The sequence below is a fragment of the Marmota marmota genome, unplaced genomic scaffold (assembly GCF_001458135.2).
Source record: "Marmota marmota marmota unplaced genomic scaffold, marMar, whole genome shotgun sequence".
Classification (NCBI taxonomy): Eukaryota; Metazoa; Chordata; class Mammalia; order Rodentia; family Sciuridae; genus Marmota; species Marmota marmota.
In genome coordinates, this window is record NW_025999913.1 from 7505843 (window position 1) to 7517448 (window position 11606).

An 11606-nucleotide genomic window follows, 5' to 3' on the forward strand; every position below is an offset into this window, starting at 1 on the left:
GTAAAAACTCTCACATTGCTCTGAAAAATTTACAGAACCTGCTACTGTTTTTAATTTTTGCCAAGTCCATGTGTTTACCATGGTTTTAATTTGCATTTCCATATTGCTATTGCAGTTGTGCAAGTTTTAAAATGTTTACTCACATAATATAGTTTCCTCTTCAGTGAGCTACCTATGTATGTATGTATATATATATTCATTAACTGATACTAGGGATTGAACACAGATGAGTCACATACCTAGCCCTTTTTATTTTGAGACAGGGTCTAAGTTGCTAAAGCTGGCCTCAAATTTGTGATTCTTCTGCCTCAGCCTCCTGCGTTCTGGGATTACAGGCATGTGTAACCACGCCCAGAAGTGAGCTGTCTTGAATATCCTTCATTCATGTTCCTAATGGATTATTTGACTTGTGTTTAAAGTCATTTTTATATCCTGGATGTTACTTTTTTTGTTTATGTACATTGAAAATACCTTCTTCTAGCCTGCCCTTATTTTTATTTTGATGTGGTCAAACCTATCACTTTTTCTTTTTCCAGGTATGGCCCCAGTCCAAATCTATCATCATTTATGTTTTTTAGTCTCATTTAAGACATTATTCCTTCCATAACCTATATTTTCTAATACTTTAAAGCTTCACTTTTCTTCATTGTTTTAAGTGGTCTGAAATTTATTTTGTAGATGTCAAGTAGAGATCTAATCTATCCAACCCTATTCCCTGAGCAGTCTCTTCTGCTTTGTAATGCCACCTCTCTTGTAGCAAGGTCCCACATCTACACGGACTTTCTCTTTTTGTCTCACTGATCCAGATGTCTATTCAGAAATTTCCACATTTCTATGGCAAAACCAAAGATGTTTTCCTATTATAAACAGGGAAGAACTAGAAGTCAAAGGCCTGGAATCCAGTTTTAGTCTGCTACAGATGTGTTGGAGAAGTGACTTTTTATGCTTTGATTCTGTCAAACCTCTAATAGGATGTTTAAAATATTTGTCAATTTTGCTCCTTATAAGATTGAGGTCTTAGCTATGAAAAAAAATTCAAGGTCTTAAAAATAGTGACAACACTATTAAATTGCAGAATTTATTCTAAAGACTGCCACAATTAATTTTCATATTTTTTACCACTTTGAATAAAAGTTTTTACCAAAACAAAAAGTAAGAGAGACCTGGATAGGACCTCTACAAGGCCATAAAAATCTAGTGTTAAACCTTTAATTTTTTTCTACCGTACATACAAGATCATTGGCAAATCTAGGGAATTCGAGTAGCAGATACCATCTATTTTAACATGAACAAAGGATAATCAAATATCCCTTGAATCATTACAAATAAACCAAGCACTCAAGACACCTCTGACATTAGCAAACTGGCCTATTTGAGCACTTAGCTCAGGAGAGGAACGTGCAAACTTGTGTAAAACAAGGTGACTTCTGGAAAGGAAGACAAATACCAACAAACTCTAAGAAAAATTTCATTGTGTTTGTTTTTTAACCCCATTAAGATATTGGGTATTCCAAATGGCTAAAATGACAGTTTTGCTGTGGTGATGGTTAGTTGGTATTTTTACTATATTACCCCAAAGTTCATGTATTCTACTGAAATGTCTTTAACCAAGAAATTACTTACTAAACTAAGAAAGCATTGCCAGACATAGGAAACCTAAAAATACATGCCCCCCGAACATATATTATTATAAACATGTACCAAATTCAGAAACTTGACTCTGCCTTTCTCAAGGTAGTTTGCATCTTATTTTCTGTTTCTATAAAACAACTTACTGCACAAAAATATTTGTGTGCAAAAGCCCTACAAAATAAAAAGTACAAAAGATCATGACTTAGGGCTTAAAAATATTACTTTTAAGTAAGTTTCTCTAAAAATATATAGTTCAAAAATTCTCCTCCGATTAGTTTGTCTTCAGCAAGGGATGCCTGATTGCATCTTTAAATTCTGCCCTCCATTCAAAGGGTACAAAAAAAACTTATTCTACCAAGCAGGAAAATGTTTTACACTGGAGGGAGTTATGGACTTTGACCAGAGACCTAGAAACGTCATTCTGTTTGGTTCAAAATATTCCCTTCTTGTCTTCAGTCAGTCCCTTGCACAGGAATTCATTCCAGTCCAGTTGGTCTATTAGTTGCTAATACACCCAACCTGTGTTTCCTCCTTTCTCCACTTAATCTAACACTGCCTGTTCTTCACTTATTGTTCCCATTTATCCACTTAAACATGTAATCAAATTTCATTACTTCAAAATTGACAGACAAGAAGCTAAATGCATATATGTATGCATCCTCTTTATTATTTCCAAAACAAATCCAATTATTTATCATATTTAGGTGGGAAAGACAGAGAATGGAAGATATATTTTCCTGCAGTGTAACTTTTAGGGGTTAAGGCACTAGATTAAAGACTATTAAGAAGCTCAAGACAGACAATTTGATGCCAGTGGTTGGGCAGATAACTGAGGTTTAATGGTTATGTGGATCTCTTGAGATTTTTCAATGTTGTTATTCAAATCCATGAAAATTTTCCAAAAAAAAATTCAGTTTTGTAATACCAATGCATCTATAGGTGAGAACACTAAGACAAAAATAGTTTTGAAACAAACATGAACTATGTTCACTAATTACTATTGTTCACTAATTACTCTAGCAGAATTAATCCTACAGATAAGGATCAGAAATCAGGTAATGAATCTTTTTTACTTTTTTTTCTTCTAAGAAAAAATCCTGCATGTTAAAATTCAAATCCATTATCATAGGAATTTGATTTGAGAATTTTAAAAATGTAAATGCATATACACTAATCAAGATAGTTTTAAAATATCTCCTGTTTAGGCATAGAGGGGGTGGGGAAAGGATTGTAAAGATGAAATGAGAGTCTACTACCAGCTGGCCTGTGTAACATGAGAATCTTAAAAATGTCCTATCCTATCTGACCCACCTTCACTATGTGCTAGTTATTATACATGTCATAAATGAGACCACTGACGTTCAAATAACTAACCTAGTAACACATGGAATAGGGACTTGAACCCAGGAATGTGCAGCAAGTTTTTTTTTCAAAAGCTGACAACATGAAAATAAGTGAAAGGCAGAGACATGTTACTTGAGCCCTTATAACCTCCTTCCCAGGCCCTTCCAGCCCCATGGATTATGGGAATTAGATTAATCTTCCTGAAAGATGCTGCTATCAGTGGACTCTCTATATCAAAAACTGGACCATTCTCTACCACCTACAAAATCTAGGAGAAACATCTTAGTCTAATACTTCAGAATCTGACTTGATTTCATCTCTCCATGGTATAAACCCCATAATCATGTGATCCATAGACTTTACATATCCAAAAAGCAACTACTGAACACCTAAATGTGAGCTAGCTCCATGAGGACACCTCATCCATAAAATGCTTATTGTATAGTGTCTCTCAAATACATCTGTTACTACTTTCTGGGACATTACCCACCTATTTCCTCTAACCAGGATGTTCAGCTCAATCCTACACTCCTCCCTTTTCCTGCATATCAAAATATAACCCAGTTGTGATTCAATATTGATCCCAATTCCTTCAGGAAGCATATAATAAACATTCGGCTAGAAAGTATTTCCTAGAGCATCAGATTTCTAATGTGAGGCAGGTGATTCCTAGCATACAGATTCTCAGGCCTCTCCCTCAGAAATTCTCGTGCAGCAGGTCTGGCTACGCCCAGTCTGCACATGTGCATTTAAACATGTCTGTCAGATTCCTAGGGCCCTGTTCAAACCCACACTACCTCATCTATACTATCTCTCAGACCACTGGTTTTTCTTTTTTCCTCTTCACTGAATTGCCTGGTCTACTGAGTACTCTGGTGTCACACAGATTTTTCTTCTTATTAATCCTTGATAGTCCTCTGCATGCCTTGACCACATACTTGTTATGATAAATTAAAATTTACCCATGCCATAGAATCTGTATTTTGTGTATGAAAATCAGTCATGTTATTAGACTAGGTATTTCTATTAGATAGAAGGATATAGACATGGAAGCACATTTAGTAGCCTGAGGAGGACATGAAGGCTCTCTGATGACTTGAGGTATACTGCACTGGAAGAGACAAATCATCACTTTTGCTGTACATTTCTTGAAGCAGAGACTGTCATTTATTTTAAATTGATAGTGCCTATATACAATCTGTAATGAGCAGTACTGAGTATATGTTGAATGAACAAAGTGTTGAATATATCTAATCAAAAAATGATTGAGTCAATGTATTTGCATGTATCCTTGAGAGCAATTTTAAAGACTCAAATATTCAATGTAAACAACATATTTCTTTCCTTCAAAAGAACGACAAATGAAAACTATTAATTTCGAAGTTCACACTAAGGGCTTAAGACTATTAGAGATACTTGTTCTAGCTTATATGAGGCAAGCATTCATAAGATTAGTGTTCTTTTCAGAAATGTATTATAACAGGGATGTTTCCATTGACTTTTTAAACTGTAAAGGTTAACAATTATTACAATAAACCTAGTTTGCAAAATGAACCTGGCAGCATTTTAGTGGCACTGGTAGGACTTGTTAGGGGTTGATGTCATAACTATGCTCTTGTTTAAGAGAGAAACACGAGTAACAAAACAATGAAACTAGCTTGGTTGCTTTTTGCATTTGTGAGGTTGAAAAAGACTTCAGGCAATAAATCTCAGATTGACTTGTGATCTCATTTCTTTCTAGGAGTCTGAAAGCAGAAAAGGCCAAAGGAAGGTAGGATAATGGCTTCCTTGAAAATACAAGAGATAACAACTGCCTAGCCTCTGGAGACAGGGAAGTAAAGAGGCCCCAAGAACAATTTTGGTTGGGTTGCCCTAGAGGAGAGTACAGCCCACTGAGAGTTTTCCTGACAGCCCAAAGCACCCTCCCTCTTAAGCATAACTTCATGACTGACATTAGAACAGCCATAAAATCTTATGTCCCAAAGTCAAGGAAGCTGCTGTTCCAAGACTGCCTTCCCTATAACAATTTAAGAAAAGCCTAAAGAACAGGAGCAGAGGCTCCAAGCACAGACTTCTTTTATTCCTGCCATGCCTCAGCACTACACAGACTTTCCAGAGGCAGAGACAGTCAGGGGAACAGAACTGGATTTCCAGGAACACTGAAAATGACTCAAACTTATTTTCGCATTATGGACACATTGTCTTTTTCTTTAAGGGTATGGGTTAATTTTTAACTCCTTAATGGTCAATAAATTTTTGACCTTATGGAAGAAATAAGGTAGTCCTATTATCTGTGAAACTCAGATTTCACAAATCAAATTATGCTTAGTCACATGAAAAATTCAATGTGTTTCAATGGTTAAAAGTACTAGAAATAAAACCAAATTATAAAATTTCATTATGAAATAAGAATGTATATGCAAAGCTACTGCTTTTCTTTCTGATCAATGTCTTAATATTGCATTCTACTAAAAAACAGTGACTTGAAAATTATTAGTCTAGTTTAAGGGTCCTCCAATTTATTATTCTAATGTTTAATATGTGCATATTTTGTTCATGAACACCTCCATTACAAACAACACTTTTTCCTTGTAGGTCTCATTTTCTATACATACAAAATGGAAACAGATTTTTGTATATTTAATATGTTTAAGTATATATGTGCATATTACAGTTTGAGCATCCTTATCCAAAATCCAAAATTAAATCTGAAACTTTTTAAGCACTGACATGAGGCCACAGGTGGAACATTCCACACCTCACCTAATGTAATAGGTCACAGTTAATACACAGTTGCACTAAAAATATTACAATTACCTTCAGGTTGTACATATGAGGAATACATGAAACAAATTAATTTCATGTTTAGACTTGGATTCCATCCCCAAGATATCTCATTATTTATATGCAAATATTCCAAAATCTAAAAAAATACAAAATACTTCTGGTCCCAATCATTTCAGATAAGACATCCAACCTGTGTGTTTGTGTGTATGTATGTATATGTATGTGTGTATTACATATATAAATAAATACATATGTATATAATATGTGTTTATAATATACATATACATATGTGAGCATTTTATTTTTTATATATTTACATATATGTGTATGTACATATATTTATGTAAAATCCATAAATATCTGTCTATTCTTGTAATTCATGGGGAGGAAACTACAGAGAAGTCACAGTGATTCTCCCAAAGTACTTTGTTGAATTTATATGAGTATATGTAGGCTGGCTAATGGCTAGAATATATGGAATCATAGAAATGCTGTCATTTTTAGATCAGAAGGTTAAGACCTGGCTTTGCTACCCACAGTATGTATACCTCTGAACAAATCATTTCGTTTTTTTTAAAAATATTTTTCCCTTAGTTGTTGACAGATCTTTATTTATTTATACGTGGTGCTGAGAATCAAACCCAGTGCCTCACACATGCAAGGCCAGTGCGCTACTGCTGAGCCACAATCCCAGCCCTCATTTAGCTTTTTTGAAACTCAATTTTCTTAATTGTAAAGGAGGTTTTTGATACAGCATTTGTTTTCTTATAATGGAAGCTTCAAAAGAGTTGAATGAAAACTACATTTTTCAAAAGAGTTAATGTGTACAAAAATGCATTGAAAATATTTAACTGATTAACAAATATAAAATGAGACATTTAAGATATAACTAATGCTAAAAATTACTATAAATACATATAAAGTAAAAATTATTCTGCAAATTTATGTATCACATCTTTGGTTACATTGAGACTTTTTCGTTTTAGCTAAGAACTTAATGCTATAATTATAGATTTCATGATGTAAAAATAACATAACCTGGCCCCTTCAACAAATTATACCATGAAATGCAAACTTAAGTATGGAAATGCATGTTTTAATTTTGTAAGAATTTATAATAAAATTACACATTTCATCATTTGAATATAATTACATAACCTGGCTCCTTCCACAAATATGACTGAACTGTAAACATAGTTGTAGGAGTGTATGCACTTTCTCTTTTACTAAAAGTTACACTGGCACATGTGCATTAATGAAGCAGCTATGTTACTGAAAGGTGCCTAAGCTGAATCATGATTATAATAAAATAAAATTGACTGCCTAAAGAGAGTCTGCAATTTGAAGGAACTACACAGTATCTTTGCAAAGCCAATGTTCATTTCTCAAACCACCATGGGGGATGTGAAGAGAACAGCAGTGCAGCAGGTCAGGAGAGCTGGCATTCAGCTTCTCAGCCAAAAGAGCTTAGCACTTCCTCCCCGCCAGGCAACAACCTGGGTGCTTGAGATACACTACTGAACAAAACTCTGGCCTCAGGAAATTTGCATTCAGGGAAGAAATAAATGATTTGATAAATAAAAACACAGATGGAAGCTGGAATTGTAGCTTATCGATAAAGCACCTGCCTAGCATGTGTGAGGCAATGGGTTGGATCCTTAGTGCCACATAAAAATAAATAAAGGTATGGTGTCCATCTACAACTAAATAAATAAAAAAATAAAAATAAAAAACCACAAGTGGTTCAATTCAAGTGTATGTAAATGAGTAACCTGATGAGGAGCATAATCAGGGCAGGTCTGACTGTGAAAGGATTAAGACAAACATCCAGCTCTCTGGGGGGAAAAGCCATGCAGCCAAAGGAGGTAAAAAGGGGCACAGCACAGGCCCCTTGGGATTTTAACAATCTTGTAGAAAAGAACACCCAGTTAGCAGGTAGGTAACGAGTGTCTCAGAAGGACTTGATCAAGGGAATAGATCTAGTAAATACTAAAGCCAGGTCTAGACACTGGGTGTGCTGACTCTTGGTCCAGTGTCTGTTTTCTGTTTTGTGCCTTCATTCACCAGGCAAAGAGGACAGTGCTGTTTCTTATAAAGTATGTAGGGTGTCATAACTGTTGTGATAGTCATTGTTATTATTAGTTCCATTATGCCTCTTGGAAGGTAATAAAATTTCAATAAACAATTTCATTTTTCCTTTTGTGGCTTATTTTTATCCTTTTCTTGGGTGGATCATTTTAATACCAGATTATCATATTCCATATTCTTCTTTGGATATTTCATAAAGGAAAGAGGTTAAGCATAGGAATAAGCTATGAAGCAGAACCCATTTTATAATTTCACATGAAAAGGGCTAAGTAAAGAACAGAATACAGAGTTCAGTGATTTACATAGAGAACTACATTTTTCAGTAGAGGCAGAAATTTAAAACAGACAATAAAATTGGACGCCTGTAGAAAAGGTAAAAATGACAGAAAGAGCTAAAAAGAATTCATATTTTTGAGCAAGAATATTAAGAATTTTAGGACAATAAACAACATAAAAGAAAAGAGAACAAGAATCAGATTTCAGACACAGTAGACTGAAGAGCTGGTGGAATTACTGGCAATGAGAGACAACAGAGAGGAGGGTCTGAAAGATGAGTAGCTTCCTCTGTGCAATGCTGGGTTTAGGTGGCAGTGAGGCTCTCCCCAGTGGAAAGGGCCTAGTAGATAACATGTAAATTTGGAGGATGTGTGCTATTTAGGGTGTCTTGTCCAACACAGCAGCCTCTAAATACATGTGCCTACTGAGCAACTGAAATGTGGCTAGTCTGAATTGCTCTGTGCTATAGGAATAAATACACACCAGATTTTGAAGATTTTTTTATGGAAAAAACAAGTAAAATATGTTATCAACCTTTTTACATTGATACTTGTATTGAGTGGGTTAAATAAAATACATCATTAATTCTACTAGTCTCTTTTTTAATGTTACTACTAGAAAATTACATGTGGTTTACATTATGTTCCTATTGTACAGTGTTGATACAGAACAATGTAAGATATATATTAAAATTACATAAAGGACAGAGAAATATGACATAGATAATAGATACCATCTAGTGTCTCAATCAAAAACAGATACACAAAAAATAAGAACACATTTTAATAGTATTTACTGAGCACTCTAAGCGCTATGCTTGACACAAAGTACATCTTATTTGTTCCTCCCAGCCTTATGAAAAAATATTATCTTTCATAGAAGAAAATACTGAGATCCAAGGTCACAGTGAAATGTTGGTATTGAGATGCAAACCCATGAATGACACCAGATCTCAAGTTCTTAAACAAGTTATTCTCTCCAGTTATTAAACAGTTTAATTACAGCCTTTGAAAATCTAACAATTCTTAAAAATGATTCCTTATCAGAGTCAGTGATTAACTGGTAATGCCCTAATTTGAGAAGAAAATATAAATGTGTTTGTACCAGGGATTGAACTCAGGGGCACTCAACCACTGAGCCACATCCCATGCCTTATTTTGTACTTTTTATTTAGAAACATTGTCTGAGTTGCTTAGTGCCTTGCTTTTACTGAGGGTAGCAATCCTCCTGCCTCAGCCTCCCAAGCAGCTGGGAATACAAGCATACCCAACAACATAAGACAAAGTGTTACTTTTGAATTATGATGAGCCACTTCTGTTGGCATACTTTCATCATGTTGAGTCACCAAATAAGTCTCCATCAAAACTTGTTTCCGTTTATCAGCATTTACTCCTAAAAGTTCCACCTGCCAAGTTAAACGGTACATACCTAACTGTCCAATGAAGATGGGTTATTGGCACAACCTTGAAGAGGAGAACCCTGTTTTCTGAGTATAACTAGAGATATGAAATGCATGTGCTTAAATTTTCAGCAGTCCCTTTCAGACTATGATAGCACCTGAACTGCCCAAACCGACTAAAATGTTTTGAAGGAAGCTAGGTTAAATTGCAACCATTTGCTAAAGATTCAAAAATTAAGCCTACCCAACTGGATACTTTAAAATGAATCTTATACTTCTTGAAAATGCTACACTTTGAAGGGATAGAAAAAGACTTGATATTTTGACCAGAATCCTTACAGTAAAATCTCCAACAAATATCAATTAGAACCAAAGAATAAGGTATCTTTCATTTATATTGGGTTATTTGGCTTTGATTTCAAAAACAGCCTTGTCTCCCTTCCTTTTCACGTTTAATTTCTATCACCTATCTGGACAAGATGGTTAACACAGAACAACCAACCTGTATGAGGTCACAATTAAAAAAACATCATTTTCAAAAGTTTGCTCCTCTAAATTTCATTAAGCAGTTGGTCTCCAATTATAATAAACATACTCCCTAGACTAAGAACAAATCATGTCATATAGCTCTTATTGGAATTCAAAAGGGTTTCTCTCACTGACCCACTATATATAAACTCAACCCCCAATCTTTCTCCATCCCTGCCTCATTATTATTATTTGTGTGTGTGTGTATGTGTGTGTGTGTGTGTGTGTTTGATGCTGCAGAGTGAACCCATGGCTTTGTGCATGTGAGGCAAGCACTCTACCAACTGGGCTATATATCCCCAACCTCCTGCCCCATTTTTAAAGTGAGATAATCTGGATTCAGATACATTACTGAAAAATGCCTACCAAAAGAAGTAGTAGCACAACTGTATAGGATAAAATTTAGAAGAGCCTATCCTTGATCCTGGCTGTTAGATTAATTCTCACAACTTTTTCATTCAGTTAAGGAGATACCCTTGAATTTGTTCCCTTACTCAAGTAATCTCCTACCTATACTTTGGAACAAAGGAGAGAGCCAATTAGCCCTAAAATACCTGTCTATTCGGATGCCAAGATGTCAAGAGCATGAAGTGACAGACCAGGTATAAGAGATGACCACCAATACTCTTACTATTGAGGGTCACAAAATTGAATCCCCACTGTCCAAGAATATCTACCTCCTCCCAAACATCAGTAGAGACTCTCATCATCACAATGTCAATGGGATAATCCTCGAAGTGATTACCCAGTCACAACAAAGTGAATGCTGTTTCCCAGTTGTGCATGAACAGAAAGTATTTTGATTTACTGGGATTAATTTTTTTTTTAAATAGTTCTTGAACACCTACTGTGTGCCCAGCACTGGTTTTGTGTGTGTGTGTGTGTGTGTGTGTGTGAGATAGGAAAAAAAAAAATTGTCTTCCTGAAACTTAGATGTTGGTGGAGATGCTCAATAAACAAGAAACAAAATATATAGCATGCTAAATAATAAATGAAGACAAAAATGAAGCAGGTAAACAAAATATGAACGTGGTGGGAAAGGTGGAATTTCAGAAAAAAAAGGGATCGGACTTCACATACAATCAAGTGGCACTTGTGTGCCTAAAACAGTAGCGGGGCAAAACCTCGGGCTGATTAGGGTCAGGTGGAGTAGGGAAAAGGAGATTAGTGAATTTTAACAAGCCCTCAAGTGGAGAGAGGCGAAGGCAGAAAACGGACCTCGGAAGACAAATGTGGATTTCACATTTTGTCAAGGGCTGTTCTTCCGTGCGAAGCACAACACCATTTCTCTTTTTGTATCCAGAGAACCGGGCTGTGCTGCTAAAACTCTCGGGCAGGCCGCTGGACGCCGGGACACCCTCCCTCTCCAGGAGCCGAGCTCCCGGCGGAGGAGCCAGCGTTACCAACGGGCCGGGCGGGGTCCCCCGGGCAGGACCCCCGACACTCACCCCAAAGCACCCGACGCCGGCCGGGGAGGGCGGCCGCGCAGACACACCCCCGGGTGCAGGCGAGAAGGGCGCAGGGATTCAACCGTTAGGGCCCCGACCCTAGA